At 36.2% G+C, this 17,487-nt stretch overlaps 1 long non-coding RNA gene across 1 annotated transcript in view; it reads right to left on the bottom strand.

Moving 5' to 3' along the window:
* Positions 1 to 781: 781 nt before the first annotated feature.
* The window catches only part of LOC110200662 (uncharacterized), a 39,479-nt gene continuing 22,773 nt past the window's right edge, over positions 782 to 17,487 (bottom strand). The window contains exon 3 of the long non-coding RNA XR_002322290.1: positions 782 to 2,012. This is a non-coding gene — a long non-coding RNA (uncharacterized LOC110200662). The remainder of the gene's footprint in view (positions 2,013 to 17,487) is intronic.

The raw sequence follows: 17,487 nt of genomic DNA, 5'->3' as shown, positions 1-17,487 counted from the left end.
TACATTGTGATTTCTGCCAATGAAAAGAATGCCCACATAAATGAGGCCACACTGAAGTAATAAAACAATTGTCTCATAATTATAAATGCAACATCTCAACAATTATAAATCTAGATTGTAAAATCCAGAGCTCCTTTAGTGTGATTAATTGTCAAGAATGTTTTCTCCCTAAATATAGGAATCTAATTTTTATCACTGCATTAGTTGCCTGTGCTTAACTTAGTGTTTCAGTATCCACCATGGTCATACTACCTTTAAGAAAGTGGAAAATGTTGTTTCTCACTGTTCCCCCACTCCCAGTCTTCTTCTTTGTGAGCATCCTTAAGGATTCCAAACAAACATAGATGCCACTTTGTTCAGGCTTGCCTTGAGTGAAAGCTCTGTTGACTCACCCGGGCCCTAATAGGTAAACTGGAATGTAGGGGATTTGGAATTTGAGTTGACATAATGACATTAGCTCCATTTTTTGAAAAATATGATCATTAACCTAAAATCAGTGATATGAGTAGAGCACTCAATCATAGAGCATGAAGGATAATATCAATAAAATTTGGATTCTATTTTTGGCTCCTTCACTCACACTTCAAACAATATGAGCTAAATTTCCAATGGTGTGATCATTGTACCCTTCTCTAAAATGGGAATAATCATAGATTTATAGACTACAAAAGGTTAAAAGTACCTTAAAATCATCTATTCCAACCCATACCTGAGTAGCAATCCATTCTATGACATCTCTGTCAAATGGATGAATGAATAAAGCATTTATTAAAGGCTTACTTTGTATAAATCACTGTGATAATCACTGGGGCTACAAACAGAAAAGTAAGACAGTCTCTGCTCCCAAGGAGCTCACATTTTAACAAAGAGACAACACATATGGAAGGTTTCATCCGTGAGTCAGAAAGAAAGGTCCCATTGTCCTTAGGGTATAGCAACAATGCAGATGGTAATCCCTCTTCTTTAGTGCCATGTCAAGTGATAAAACCTCATCCATTTCTGATGATGAACCATTTGACAGTGTCAAAGACTCTGGTGTTAAGAACTTTCTTTTCTGGGTGTTTAGTAGCTGTGGCTATAACATCTGCAGGAGCAACTGCCACACTGAATCTCCACAGGAGTGACTTCCAAGAATGATGCTTGTGGGCAGTAGCCTGGAAGTTTTGCTATTCCAGAGCTCTTGGGTTCAAGGTCCTGAGCTGTCTCCATCAAGGTCTGAAGGAAAATGGTTAAAGTGGTGGTGGTTTGACTTCTCTGGCATATTCTGCCCCCTGGTGGCTAGTTGGCAATTGGTGGGGATGGATGATGCCTTCTCCACAGAAGTTGCTCCCTGAGATGATGGTTGTGAGGGTTGGGCTGGAGGCAGGACTACTGGTATGTGAGGTGCTGCCACTTTCTGGGTCCTTGTTCTTATCTGAGCTATTGGTGGGAGTTGGTCCACAGCTGTCCAGGAGGATTTCTCCTTTCAATGCTGGGTGTGGGAGCTAGATTAGAAACAGATCTAACCGTTTGGGAGAAGGGCATTGCTATTCCCAAAGCTCTTGGGTTCAAGTTCAAAGTCCTGGTATGTCTCCATTGGGTGTGAAGGGAAATTGTGGTCATTTAGCCTTGGCCTAAAGACCTCCAATGACAAGGAACTCATTACTTCTTAAGGAAGCCCAGTCCATGAAAGAGAAACTCTTCTTGTAAGGAAGTTCATCCTTATACTAAGCCAAAATTTTTCTCTCTGCAATTTATATTCAGTCTTTCTATTTTTCTCTTCTGAGGACAGATCAAATCCCTTTCCCATATGACAGAATTTAAATCTCTTGAAGAATGGTATCATGTTCCCATTAAATCTTCTGTTCTTTAAGCTAAACATTCCCAATTCATTCGAATATGCTACAGTTTCTGCTTTCCTCACCACCATCTCCTTTACATACTTCAGCTTGTCATTCATCTGTAGCTCTTCAATCAGTAAATCAAGAAACATTTAATAAATATCTTTTAGGTGTCAAATATTGTGCTGCATGCTGAAGAAAGACAAAATGAAACTGTTTTAGATCTCAGGAGCTTATATTATATTGGGGGAAGTAGCGCAAATACAAAATATCTATGAAATAAATGCAAAGTAATTTTGGTGGCTAATTTATGCAGTGAATAGAGTACTGGATGTGGAATCAGGAGGTCTTGAGTTAAAATTCAACTTCAGACACTTATCTCCTGGATGACCCTGGTCAAGTCACTTAACCTTGTTTGCTTCAGTTTCTTTATCTGTAAAAGGGAGAAAATTATAGCACCTTTCCCAGGGTGAGAACAAAATAAACTAATACTTGTATAAAGTGTTTTGCAAACTTTAAAGTGCTATATAAATGATAGCTATTATTGTTGTTGTTGCTGCTGCTATTATTGTTGTAGTAGTAACTGCATACGAGGGAACATTAGCAACTGGTAGAATCAGAAAAGGCCTCTAGCAAGAGGTGGCTCTTAAGCTGAACTTTGAAGATTACTAGCACTTCTCAGAGACAGAAGTGATAAGGGAGTACATTCTAAACATGGGAGATGGGAGGTGGAATGTCTTGCATGAGGAACGACAAGAAGGCTAATTTAGTTGGAATATAAGTGAAGGAGAATAATGAGTAATAAGATTAGAAAGGAAGGTTGGAGTCAGCTTGTGACGGGCTTCAAATTCTAAAGGAGTTTGTGTTTCATCCTAAAGGAATAATAGGCACTCATTGGAGCTTTTTGATCATAGGAGTGATGTGATGAGACAAGAAAGAAGTGATGAGTTTTTGCATTTTTATGGACAAGGCCCAATAGAGAGGCAACAGTGCTCAGAAAGGACACAATGGCTGGTGATATCTCGAAAGGAGCTCTGGTAACTCCAAGTAACTGTGTCAGGAATAAGCAGTTCAGGTTCATATCAATAGAGAGAGGTCAGGAACACAGGGATCTATGAAGGAGTGTAAGGGTAGCATGACTGATCAGACAAATCTTTAGTAAGATAAGAAGCCTATCAAAACTAAGTTGTGCTTAGCTGAAGCTGTTGCACCTAGAAATTACTGTTGATATACCAGGAATGCTTAATTAAAAAAAAGAGGGAACACACGAAGTTAAAGGAAAGCAAGCCCCTGTTCTGTTGGTAGGTATTTTGGTAGGTACAAAAATACCTTGCTAGGTATTTTCCCTCTCTTGAAATCCAAAATTGATTGGGTTAGGGAGAAATTTCTCTGTTACGCTGAGAATCCATTGACAAAGTCCTTTTATGTTCTTTTCTTTCTCTTTTTCCATTGGACTAACTTGGATATTTATAGAATCATAAAATTTGAATTGGAAGGAATTTCAGAGGTCATCTAGTCCATACCACAGTAAAGCAGGAACCACCTCAAAGACATTGCCCAACAAATAATCATGAAGCCTCCACTAGAAAACATCAGTGTTGGTGAACTCATGGACTTAAAAGAAGACAGAAATCTAATTTCATTTTATTTTATTTTTTAAATAACATTTTATTTCTCCCCCAATTACACATAAATTTTTTTTTAAAATTCGTCTTTTTTTAAGTTTTGAGTGCCAAATTCTATCCCTTTCTTCCTGTCCTCCCCCTCTCCCTGAAACCATAAGCAATCTGATACAGGTTATATATGTGCAATCATGTCATTTTTTGGAAGAAAGAAGAAAAAAAAAAGAAAGAAGAAAGAAAGAAAGAAAGAAAGAAAGAAAGAAAGAAAGAAAGAAAGAAAGAAAGAAAGAAAGAAAGAAAGAAAGAAAGAAAGAGAAAGAAAGAAAGAAAGAAAGAAAGAAAGAAGAAAGGAAGGAAGGAAGGAAGGAAGGAAGGAAGGAAGGAAGGAAGGAAGGAAGGAAGGAAGGAAGAGAGGAAGGAAGGAAGAGAGGAAGGAAGGAAGAGAGGAAAGAAAGAAAGAAAGAAAGAGAGAAAGGGAGAGAGAAAGGAAGAGAGAAAGAAAGAAAGAAAGAAAGAGAGAGAGAGAGAGAAAGAGAGAAAGAAAGAAAGAGAGAAAGAAAGAGAGAAAGAGAGAAAGAGAGAGAGAAAGAAAGAAAGAGAGAGAGAAAAAGAAAAGGAAGGAAGGAAGGAAGGAAAGAGAAAGAAGTGAGGAAGGAAGGAAAGAAGGAAGAAAAACAGTGTGTTTCAGTATGTATTCAGATGCCTTCTCTGGAAGCCAATAACATTTTTCATCATGAATCCTTTGGCATTGTCTTGAATCATCCACAGTTGTTCATTTTACAATATTGCTGTTACTGTGTACAACATTCTCCTGGTTCTATTCACTTCACTCTGTATCAGTTCATGTTAAGTTTTTCCAGGTTTTTTCTGAAAGCATCCTGCTTGTCATTTCATATAGCAAAATAATATTCCATTACATTCATATACCACAACTTGTTCATCCATTCCCTAATTGATGGGCATTCCTTCAATTTCCAATTCTTCACCACAAAAAGAGCTACTATACATATTTTTTGTACAAATAAGTTCTCCTCCCCATCCCTTTTTTATTTCTTTGGGATACAGAAATCTAATTTTAAAGTTTTCATTAACACTGAGCTAAAATCTGCTACTCTATACCTTTCTGCCCATTCTTCCTAGTTCTGTTCCTGTAGACACAATGAAGCAAATATAATGCCACCTTAAATACTTGAAAAAAGTTATCATGTCCTTCCTAAGTGTTCTCTTTTCTATGCTAAACATATCCAGCTCTTCCAACCAATTACAGCATAAAATATTTTCCCTTTAATCCAGCTGCCTCCTGGACATCTCCATTTAGATTTTCAGCAGGTAACTCAAACTTAATATAGGAACAAAGGTAGAACTGGCATGCTTATCAAACTTATAGATAATAAAAATCTGGAAAGAATAACTGAAACAAAGAATGGCAGAGTCTAAAAAGATCTACAGAGGTTTAGAACTAGGGGCCACATCTTTTATGATGAAAGTTAGCAGAGATAAACTTGAAGTCCTTCCTGGATTTAAAAAAAAAGCCAACATAAGTTTCATGAGTATAAGATGCATTGGTTATATTAGACAGCAGTGGCAAAAGATTATAGACTACAAGTTCAACATATGCCAATGAGGCAACATGAGAACCAAAAAACTACTACAGTCAATCATCAACTTTGGGGGAATGGGAGTGTAACATTTCTAGAAAACGGCATGAAAGTAAATGAACACAAATGCTGATACATTGAACCTATGAGAAATAGGAGGTTAGGTTCCTGTGAACACCCAAAACTGTAATATTTTGCTAAAGACTGCTGGAAACATACTTTTCTACATACAGTTCTTTATAACAAAACATTAATTCTGATGGTATGCTCTTTTCTAACAAAGCAATCATGAATAACCCATACTATGAAATACACAAAATAAAGTTGGTAACGTTTTTTAGAATTATGTGACCTTTTGCGCTAACATCTCAATAAAAAATCAATAGATTATTGATTTCAGACAATATTCACTTTTCATAACACATGCAATCTACAGTACCATAAATACCGTACAGCAAATAAATTCTTAAAACTAAAACTTTTTTAACTTTCCACTGTGGCAAATGGTGGTATGAAGGCATTGTATTGAATGTTGTACTATTGTAAACCTCTCTACCTTGGCTACCCTCTGAAAACTAAGGGAGAGGTTGCTGTGACTTTAGTCACTGCTGCTGGAAGACCCCAAGACTGGTAAAGTCTCAACATCACTTTAGAGCCCCAAGGCATTGCACTATGCTTTGGGCATAATTGTAACACAAAACTTGAGTTTTAAAGGCAACCATTGAAAATATGCAATGAATGTGTGGGGAGCTCTTTACAACAATAACGTGAACAAGATCAGTGAAGCACCTAGTAGGATACCAGCTGCTCCACAAACTTGCACCCAGCACACTTTTCACTTTTTTCTCTACTGTTTATTGCTGGGAACATGTGCACTTACCAACACAAAAGTGAAAATGAGGTTTTCATGAGAATATTTGAAAGTGTGAAAGTTAAACCCAGGAACGTTGAGGAATGACCATATCTGCATTTGTTTCAATTAGCAAACATTTATTTTCTGTCCTTTTCATCTGCCTATCCCATCCCTGAACATAAAGAAAAACAAAGCTATTATAAACAAATGTTTATGGTCAAGGGAAATAAATTCCTACATTGCCCATGTAAAAAAAAAAGTGCATTTCATTCTGCTAATTACCTCCATTACCTCTCCATCATGATGTGGGTAGCCTTCTTCATCATAAGTACCCCGGAATCATGGTTGATCATTGTGTTGATTAGAGTTCATATGTATTTCACTTAGAAATACACTTAGTTTTGGGTTTTGGTTTTTTTTTTACAATGTCGTTACAGTATGAATCATTTTTCTAAATCTGCTCACTTTCATTCTGCATCAGTTCATTGCCTTCCTAGGTTTCTCTGAAACTATCCACTTCATCATTTCTTTTAGCACAATATATGATATTACATTCAGGTATCATAATTTGCTCTACTATTCTCTAACTGATGGGTTCTCCCTTAGTTTCTAGTTCCATGCCATTTCACAAAGTGCAGTTATAAATATTTTTAAAAATATAGAGCCTTTTCCTCTTTCTGCTTAGTAGTGAAGTTCCTGGGCCAAAAGTTATACACAGTTTATTAACTTTGGGGGGCATAGATCCAAAATGCTTTCTAGAATGGTTGTAACAATTCATAGCAACAATAGTATATAGATATATATGCCTATTTTCCTGCAGAACCATCTAACATTTGTCATTTTTTTCCAATTTTACCAATCTAATAAGTATGAGGTGGAATCTTGGAATTGTTTTATTTTGAATTTCTCTAATTATTAGTGATTTTGACCATTTTTTCACCTAGTTCTAGGCAGCTTGTATTTTTTCCCCTGAGAACTGCCTATTCTATTGACCATTTATCAATTGGGTAATAGCTTTTATTCTTATAATTTTGAATTAATTCTTTTATATCTTGGAAATGCAACCCTCAACAAGACATCTTGCTGCAAAGGTTTTTCCCATTTATTTTTTAGAATATTTTGTCCAATTGCACGTAAAAATAATTTTTAACATTCAACTTTTTAAACTTTTGAGTCTCAAAATCTTTCTCACCTTCCCTTCCCCCCTTCATGATTTTTCCCCATTTAACTGTTTCCCTTCTAATATTAGCTGCACTAGATCTGTTTGTGCAAAAACTTTTCCCCAAAAAATTATATAAGCAAAATTGTCCATTTTATCTTCTGTGATTCTCTCCAACTCTTATTTGATCATGAACTGTTACCCTGTTCAAATTTCAAAGGCAATTTCTTTGTTGCTTCTTTAATATAACATGTATCCACTTAGAGCTTATTTTGGCATATGGTATGAAGTGTTGATCAATACTTAGCTTTTTTGTCAGACTTTTTTCCCACTTTTCCCAGCAGTTTTTATCAAATAGTAAGAGCTTACTCCAATAACTATGATCTTTGGGCTTTCTGAACAGTAGGCTACTAATTTAATTTGCTTCTGTTTGTTTATATATGTGTATGTGCTGGTATGTGCGTGTGTGTATACATATATATGTGCATGTATACACACACAGAAGATATATATCTATATCTATCTATATCTATCTATATCTATATAGATAGATATAGATATCTATATAGATATAGATAGATATAGATATATATATACACACACACAGAGAAGGATAATGTGTAATCTGTTCCACTGATAGACCGATTTCTATGCCAATCAGCACAAAATTCATTTTGATTGTAGTACAGTTTGAAATCTGATACTAGTAAACCTCCTTTTCATTATTTCCCTCGAGATTCTTGGCCTTTTGTTCCTCCAGATGAATTTTTAAATTTCTCTAGTTCTATATAGTAATCCTACAATTTGATTGGTATGGCCTTGAATTAGGCAGTCATCATTTTATTATACTGAATAAGCTTATTCATGAACAATTAATATTTTAAAAATCATATTTGTCTCTATTACCATAATTGTTGTTTTGTAGTTGTATTCATATACTTCCTCTGAGTAGCTTGGTAGGTGGTATCCCAAATATTTTACATATTTTAGAGTTATTTTAAATTGAATTTCTCTTTGAGTCTCTTCTTATTAGGTTTTGCTGGTAACATAGAAATGAAGATGATTTATGTAGATTTATTTTATATCCTGCAACATTGCTAAAGTTATTGCTTACATTATGATGTCATCTGCAAAAAAGATAATGTTGCTTCCTCTTCGCCTATGCTTACTCTTTAATTTTTTCTTATCTTATTGCTATAGCTAACATTTTTAGAACTATATTAAATAGCAGTGTTTACAATGTACTCTCATCCTTTACCCTAGATCTTACAGGAAAGAATTAACGTATATCCCCATTACATATAATACTGGCTCTTAGTTTAAACTGGTTTGGCTGTATCCTAGAATTTTTGGTATGTTGTCTTACTATTGTCATCATCTTTAAGGAAATTATCTATTGTTTCCATTTCTTCCTTGATCCATTAATTCTTTAGAATTCAGTTATTTAGTTTGCAGTAAATTTTTAATAATTTCCTTGGTAGACATTTAGTGAATAGAATTTTTACTGCATTGTAGTCAATAAAGGATATACTTCATATTTCTGCTTTTCTGTATTTGTTTGTGAGGTTTCCATGTCCTAATATATGACCAATTTTTGTAATGCTGCCATGCACAGCATGCTATTTCCATTCAATAATTACCAGTGAGCTATCATTTCTAATTTTCCTAAAATTCTATACTGGCTCTTAACTTACATCATTTATGTTTTAGTTAAATTTGTCTCTCTCTGAAAGGGATACATGTGGCATTCCACTTCTTGCAGTTTTACTATCTATTTCTCCTTATAACTCATTTAGCTTTTCCTTTAAGTGTCTGGATGCTATGCCATTTGGTGTACATATGTAAAACATTGAATTAATTCATTTCCAGTGGTAACTTTCAGCAAAATGTAGTTTCCTTGTTTATCTCTTGTCTATTTTTGCCGTTGCTTTGGCTGAGATCATGATTACTATATATAGTTCAATGTCTGAGGGACAAAAAAACCCTCTAACAATTAGAACTGTAAAAATAAAAATTGCTGCCTTTGGAATTAGTAGCTTAGCCACGCCTGGAAATCTACTAGCTAGACTTGTATGGATATTTGAAAAGGTTGCCATAGAGAGGTTAGATTAGATGATATTTGGTAACTCTGTGATTAGGTTATTTATTTATTTATTTATTAAATCCTTTCTAGATCTTACATTCTATGATTTGAGCAAGGAAAAAAAATTAGAATGGGAAAGACATGAGAATGTTTGTAGTCGAAGGGAAGGAGCCAATAGATAGAGGGAAATAAAGATGGGGGGGAATAATAATCAATGGATCACCTTCCTGTTTGTTTGTTTTGTTTTTTTGGCTAGGCAACGGGGTTAAGTAATGGATCACCTTCTTAAAGAAGATGGCAAGAGATGGTCACCTAATTTTCTAGACTGGAAGGAGGGAGTAGAGGGTATAATGCTATAAAAACTTTTGGAAAAGGCAGATAAGAGAGTTCATGACTGATGGTTTCAATCTCCTTAGTTAATGAAAATTATAAGATCATCTGAAGGGAGGGGGTTCAGGGATAGGTAGAAGACTGGAGAGAGGAAAATTTTGGAACAGCCACTATAGGAACAGTGAGAGTGAGACAATCAATGATCATTGTGCATTAGTGAGGGCTCACTCAGGTTAAATAGAACAAATTTGTAGTAGACTCAATGACTACTGTTTTGTGACTTCTTCCAGCACCACTTGGATGACTAAGATAGACCAGCTAAAGGAGCTTAACAATTTCTCCAGTATTCAGTGTCTCGTGCTGATTACCATTTCATAGAAAAACAGAAAAAAAGAATTGGAAAGGAGCCAATAAGTAATCTAATCCAAAAGATCAGAGATCCTTTCTATAATATCCCCACAAGAGGCCATCCAAACTTAATTTGAAGGACTTAGTGAAGGGGAATCCCTAAATACCAAGGTAGCCCATTCCACTTTTTAAAATAGTTCTAATCGTCAGGAAGATATTTTAACTAAGTGTTATTGGCCAGTGTGTAGTGGATAGGGAGGTAGTACATGAGAGCTCCTTAACTGTGTTCAATTTCTATTTTTCCCTCTGGTTCTAAAAGATCAGGGCAGTTTCCTTGATAATTTCTTGAAAGATGATGCCCTAGGCTCTTTTTTTGATTGTGGCTTTAAGATAGCCCGATAATTTTTAAATTCTCTCTCCTGGATCTATTTTCCAGGTCACTTGTTTTTCCAATGAGATATTTCACATTGTTTTCTATTTTTTCATTCTTTTGGATTTGTTTTACAGTGTCTTGATTTCTCATAAAGTCACTAGCTTCCAATTGCTCTATTCTAATTTTTAAGGAAATATTTTCTTCAGTAAGCTTTTGGACTTCCTTTTCCATTTGGCCAATTTTGCCTTTCAAGGCATTCTTCTACTCGTTGGTTTTTTGGACCTCTTTTGCCATTTGGGTTAGGCTATTTTTTAAGGTGTTATTTTCTTCAGTATTTTTTGGGGTCTCCTTTAGCAAGCTGTTGACTTGTTTTTCATGATGTTCTTGCATCACTCTCATTTCTCTTCCCAGTTTTTCCTCTGCTTCTCTTACTTGCTTCTCAAAATCGTTTTTGAGCTGTTCCATGGCCTGGGACCAATTCATATTTTTCTTGGAGGCTTTGGATGTAGGAGCTTTGACTTTGTTGTCTTCTTCTGGTTGTATGTTTTGATCTTCTCTGTCACCAAAGTAAGATTCTACTGTCTGATTTTTTTGGCAAGGTTTTGGTCATGATCCCAGCCAGTTACTTGAATTATAAACTCTTTGTGAAGGTAGGCTCTGCTTCCAGTGTGGAGAATGTACTGTTCCAAGATCCAGGGGTTTTGTGCAGTTATTTTCAGATACTTCTAGGGACTTGTAAATTTTCAGTTATTCCGAGGTGGTATGATAACAGGTGAGGTGTTTACTCCTTTCCTGGCCTGTGCTCTGGTCTAGGAGTGACCACAAGCACTCTTTTCTGCCTTGGAACTGTGAGGAGGATTTTCTCTATACCACCACTACAAACTCCACCACACCAGCGCTCCTCCTTGCCCCAGGACAGCCAACCAGAACTGTGACCCAGATCCAAGCATGGGCAAAGCAAGAGAATCTTTCCTCAGCCCCAGAAAAGAGATCCCTGCAATCCCCTCTTTCATCAGCCACTCAATTCCCCCTCAGTCTGTGGGTCAGAAGCTCCAGAAGTAGCCGCCGCCCCAGGGCTGTGCTTGGGGACTGGTGCTGGGACCAAGTTTCTCTCTCTCATGACAGTCACAGACTTTTCCCACTGACTTCTAAGTTGTCTTTGGAGTTTGTGGGTTAAGAAGTCTGGAAACTGCCACAGCTGCCCATGATTCAGTCCTCCGAAGCCTGCTCTAGGTTCACTGAAGCCTGGTTTGCCTGCATGCCCACTCCAAACTGTGCTCCTCTACCTGACTAGCACAATATACATTTCTGATCAACCATCCAGGTTGTCTTGGGCTGGAACTTTGTTTCACTCTGTCTTTTTGTGGGTTCTGCTGCTTCAGAATTTGTTTAGAGCCATTTTTAACAGGTATTTGGAGGGGTTTGGCGAGCTCCTTAAGTTTGGAAGACCTGGTTTCAATCCTACCTCTCATACATACTGGCTGTGTGGCCCAGGAAAAGTTATTTAATTTTCAGGTCTCTTAGCAACTAATATTATAGGTTGCAAAGAACCAATCTGCCTTGGCTTAGGGAATTTCCTCAGGGGGGAGTTCCGTATAACAATGAAATCACAGGTCCAACACCTATATTTGCTGTAAAACATTTTAAGTCACATCTACAACAGTTTCAAAGAAGATTTCAGTGTTACCATCCATGAAAATAATTTATTTCATATGGCCTCTTATTCTTGACAAATGAGTATGCCTGATTTGCTAACAACTGGAATGCTAACTGCTAATACTCTTCCACTAGACTTCTTGAGTGATAGTCATCAAAGCTGACCACATAGCTAGAAGAGAGACTTCAGAACAATTGAGTGAATATTTTTTTCATCTATTCATTTAAAATAAATGAATAAACTGCCTATTAAGATTCTTCCTCGGGGTGGAGCCAAGATGACAGAGGAAAGGCAAGGACTCTCCTGAGTTGTACCCAAACCCCTCCAAATACCTTTAAAAATTACTCTAAACAAATTCTAGAGCAGCAAAACCCACAAAAAGACAGAGTGAAACAAATTTCGAGCCACGATAACCAGGAAGGTCGACAAGAAAGGTCTGTTGCACCAGGCTGAGAGAGAGCGCAGTCCAGCGCAGGCTGTGCTAGTGTAGACTGAGACCCAGTAAACCCAGAGCAGGCCTCAGGGAACTGAATCACTGGCAGCAGTGGTGGTTTCCAAACTTCTCAGTCCACAGACACCAAAGACAATTTAGAAGGTTAGCAGGAAATGTTTGTCAGACCTGAGCGAGAGAGGAGCATAGTCCAGCACAGGCTGCACCAACACAGCCCTAGCCCCAGCAAACCAGCAGCAGGCCTTGGGAGTGACTGAATCAGCAGTGGTAATGGCTGCTTCTGGAGCTTTCAGCCCACAGATGTTAAGGGGATGGAACAACCGATCAGAAGGAGATTAAAGGGGTCTCTGTGCTAGCATTGAGGCAGGGCTCTGTTACTTTACCCATACTTGGATCTGGGTCTCAGTCCTGGGTGGCAGTCCTGGGGTAAGGAGGAGCACTAGCCTAGCAGAGCTTGTGGCAGCAGTGGACAGGGGACTCTCTTCACAGTTCCAGGGCAAAAAAGAGTGCTTGTGGTCATTCACAGAACAGAGCACAGGTCTGGAGAGGAGTAAACACCTCTCCTTAGATCATACCATCTTGGAAGAATTGAAAACTTACAGGTCCCTAGAAGTATCTCTGAAAACAGCTACACAAAACTCTGAAGCTTGGGATAGTTCACACTCCACACTGGAAACAGAGCCCTTATCTTAACAAAGAATTAAAAGTCAAGTAATTGGCTGGAAAAATAAGTAACCAATGGAAAAAACTCAAGACTACAGAGACTTACTTTGGTAACAAGGAAGATCAAAACACACACTCAGAAGAAGACAACAAAGTCAAAGCTCCTACATCCAAAGCCTCCAAGGAAAATATGAATTGGTCTCAATCAAGCCATGGAAGAGCTCAAAACGGATTTTGAAAATCAAGCAAGACAAGTAGAGGAAAAACTGGGAAGAAAAATGAGAGTGATAAGAGAAAATCATGAAAAATGAGTCAACAGCTTGGTAAAGGAGACCCCCCAAAATACTGAAGTATTACCTCTTAAAAAAATAGACTAGACCACATAGCAAAAGAGGTCCAAAAAGCCAATGAGAAGAATGTCTTAAAAAGCAGAACTGGCCAAATGGAAAAGGAAGTCCAAAACTTCACTAAAGAAAATAATTCCTTAAAAATTAGAATGGAGCAAATGGAAGCTAATGACTCTATAAGAAATCAAGAAATTATAAAACAAAACCAAAAGAATGGAAAAAAAAATGAAATGTGAAATATCTCATTGGAAAAAACAAGAGACCTGGAAAATAGATCCAGGAGAGATAATTTTAAAATTACTGGACTATCTGAAAGCCATGATCAAAAAAAGATCCTAGACATCATCTTTCAAGAAATTATCAAGGAATACTGCTCTAATATTCTAGAACCAGAGGGTAAAATAGAAATTGAATTACTTCCTAAAAGAGATACCAAAATGAAAACTGCCAGGAATATTATAGCCAAAATCTGGAGCTCCCAGGTCAAGGAGAAAATATTGCAAGCAGCCAGAAAGAAACAATTCAAGTATTGTGGAACCACAATCAAACTAGCACAAGATATAGCAGCTTCTACATTAAAGGATCAGAGGGCTTGGAATATGATATTCTGGAGCTAGGATTAAAATCAAGAATTACCTACCCAGTAAGAGTGAATTTAATCCATGAGGAGGGAAAATGCATTCATTGAGGTAGAGGAATTTAAAGCATCCTTGAGGAAAGACCAGAGCTAAATAGAAAATTTGATTTTCAAATACAAGACTCAAGAGTAGCATTAAAAGGTAAACAGAAAAGAGAAATAATGAGGACTTATTAAAGTTAAACTATTTATATTCCTACATGTAAAGATGATATTTGTAACTCATAAGACCTTTCTCATTATCAGGGTAGCTAGAAGGAGTATATATAAATAGAGGGCACAAGTGTGAATTGAATATGAAGGGATGCTATAAAGAAGCAAGAAAAAGTTTTCACAATGGAGGAGAAGAGGGGGGAGTTGAGAGGGAATGAGTGAACCTTACTCTCATCAGAATTGGCTTAAAGAGCGAATAACATACACACTTAATTGGGTATAGAAATCTTTTTTACCCTACAGGACAGTAGGGGGAAAGGGGTTGACAGAAGGGAAGGCAGATAGGGGGAAGAGGTAATCATAAGCAAACTCTTTTGAGGAGGCACAAGGTGAAAGGAGAGAATAGAATAAATAGGGAGTAGGATAGGATAGAGGGAAATACAGTTAATCTTTCATAACATGACTATTATGGAAATGTTTTGCTTGACTGCAGATGTATATAGCCTATGTCGAATTGCTTGCCATCTCAATGAGGAGGGGTAGGGAGGGAGGAAGAGAGAGATTTGGAACTCAGTTTTTAAAAATGAATGTTAAAAATTGTTTTTTACATGTAACTGGGGAAAAAAATATCAAATTTAAAAAATACAAAAAAAAAGAGTCTTCCTCATGAAAGCACTGTATTATGTGTGTACCTTGTTTAAGAGTCAAGTTAGGTATGCCTAGGAGGCATTATAACATTATGTAACATGAATACCAGTAACAATTTCTCTTTAAATGAAAAGGAAATATTTGGTTGTGGTTAGCCACTGTTAATATAATGCAAAGTAAGTTTCTTGAAACTAATGATGACTATAAGTATACTACTTGTATAAAATGATAGTGGTTTTTACATACCTATTAAAGGAATTTGCAGAATGTAAGAAAGTAAGAGAATGAACAGGGAGTAATAATGGAAACAACAAGCATTACAGTTACTGAGTTGTAGTGTAAAAATTGAAATCCTAACAATAGATTATGTCTAATGTTCTATTATTGTAGAAGTCAATGGGACATGAGAATCCTATGATAAGTGGAACCTTATTAGTGGAGTTAGGGGTACTGTCAGATAATATAGCAAACTTCCTAAGAAGCTTTAGAGTTGCTGTGAAGAAATAACTTTGTAATCTTTAATGCATTATATAAATTTGTGATATAGTAGAAAAAATGCTGGATATGGAGTCAAAAGGATTAATTAATTCAGGGAGTGGCAGGGAGATATATTCTCAGAAACATTGTTTACCACTATCATGTAGCAGTGAGAATTCTAGTGTACAGACCAAATGGTTAAGAGATTCCCTATAAATGTTCGAGCACTCCAGATGTTCTTTTTTATAGATACCATTGTGTTGATTGCATCAAGCTTCTAAACACAACAAAACCTCCTAAATGTGATCCACCACCAATACTTTGATTCAATGATTCTACAAAGGAAAAATCAAAAGAATAAAGAATGGCTATTATCCAGATCATACAGATTAGATGTGTGGTCAGATAGACAATTAATAGAGCTAGTTCATCAAGTACATGTATTTTGAACAGACAATATGAGTAAATAATAAACTGGGACCAAAATTGAAAAGAAGAGAAGTAGGATGGATTGCCACTGGGAATTTATTCAATTGCTTTTAATGGCTCTTGAAACAAAGGTCTACCTTTTGAACAATAATAAATAATAATAATATACATTTGGAAGTCATGAAATGCCAGTTTCCAAAGAATTGAGCTGAGATTCACTCAAGAGGCTATGGAGCGATTCAAGGTAAGTGTGAATAGGGTACACTACATTAATAATGGAGAATTACTTGGAAGAAGTGTCATGAAAGATGTTATCAGAAATGTATAAACCAAAAAAGAAAGCACATGTAGACTATGTAGCAGGGGTTTTGGAACCAAAATGATTCATGGAGGCTTTCCACCAACATCCACACAACATCGAGAAAACTAGAAGGCCTAACACATGTAGGATAGATCCTCATGTAGGTGATTTATGAGAAATATGAATAAGAGTTACATAGAATCAAAAGGCCTATATGGGTTGCAATTTGTACTGGTGGAAGGTTACCTAAGTTGATGCCTGGCACATAGTATTTAATAAAGACTTATTGATTGATTGATGAGATTAGAGATCCATTTAAGCATCAACATTTACATTATTGGTAAGTAATCTAGACATATTTGGGATTTAGAAAATATATCAAACTGACTTTCAACTAGTGAGGGTACAATAAAATCCCAGTATTTTTCTTGGCCAATGTCATCATCCTTAATTTTCAGCCATATGTGTTTTGAGGTATTATGGCATAGCAACTAAAGTACTGGATTTGGATTCAGCATAACTTGGATCCAGATCCCACCTCTGACGTTTGCTAGCCATATAACCCTAGACAAGTCACTTAACTTCTTTGGGTCTCAGTTTCCCTCATTTATTAAATAAAGGGGCTAGACTGTAGACCTCTAATGTTCTTTCCATTCTAAATCTATGATCCTATGATCTTATGTGGGAAATACAGTTCATGGTTTTCTAATTAATTTATACTTAAGTCAGGACAAAGCTATTTTACATCCAAAAACTTTGCTTATTGTAAGTGCATCTTAATGACAAGAAGCTGAGTTTGGCCAGTTACAAATGAATATTAGTCTCAGAAAATACAAATTTATCAAAATTCAGGAATGTAGCAGGTTTTAAACTTGTCAAAGACAGTTTCCTAGTCCTGATAGATATGATGGGTTTTCTGTAATTTTCCACTTTAAGACATTAATCTGATTGCAAAGCTCATCAAGCTTACCTAACTATAATTAAAGTTGTTGGAATTTTATTCAATTTTCTCACTTACTCAACCAAAATAGATAATGGATGTAGGTTTTAATAACATTATAGGAACTGGGATGAAGAAAAACAACAACACTGAATAAAAGCTGCCCAATTTCCTTTTAGATTTCAAGATTAACATATCAGCTTTTTGACACCAAATAGCCATAGTTACTCTTATAATGTTTCATTTATAACTTCTTTGCAATACAGTTTAAAAGCACTACTGTTTACAAAGAAAATTTTTGTGTTATTGCAGATTGCTTCTTTCTCCAGAAAGTAATAATTTAAAGAACTAAATGCCTCAAAGATAGGGTAGGGATATTTTACCCCTTTCAAACTGGATATATTTTATTAGTGAGTAAATATTGTTTCTATCTTATTTCATACAGTACATACTCACCACCCCCAAAACCTTCTCTCTAGCCTTATACCACACAAGATCAACTCTGGACAAAGGCAAACATAAGACAAAATTCTAATGATGAGTAACAGGTTTCCGCAAAGAACCCAAGTGAGGTTCACTTTACATCTGAGAAGAAACT

This window comes from Phascolarctos cinereus, unplaced genomic scaffold (assembly GCF_003287225.1).
Source record: "Phascolarctos cinereus isolate Bilbo 61053 unplaced genomic scaffold, phaCin_HiC Scaffold_1;HRSCAF=81, whole genome shotgun sequence".
NCBI classification, from domain to species: Eukaryota; Metazoa; Chordata; class Mammalia; order Diprotodontia; family Phascolarctidae; genus Phascolarctos; species Phascolarctos cinereus.
Note: the sequence above shows the minus strand (reverse complement) of the source record. Positions and strands in the feature narration are given on the sequence as shown.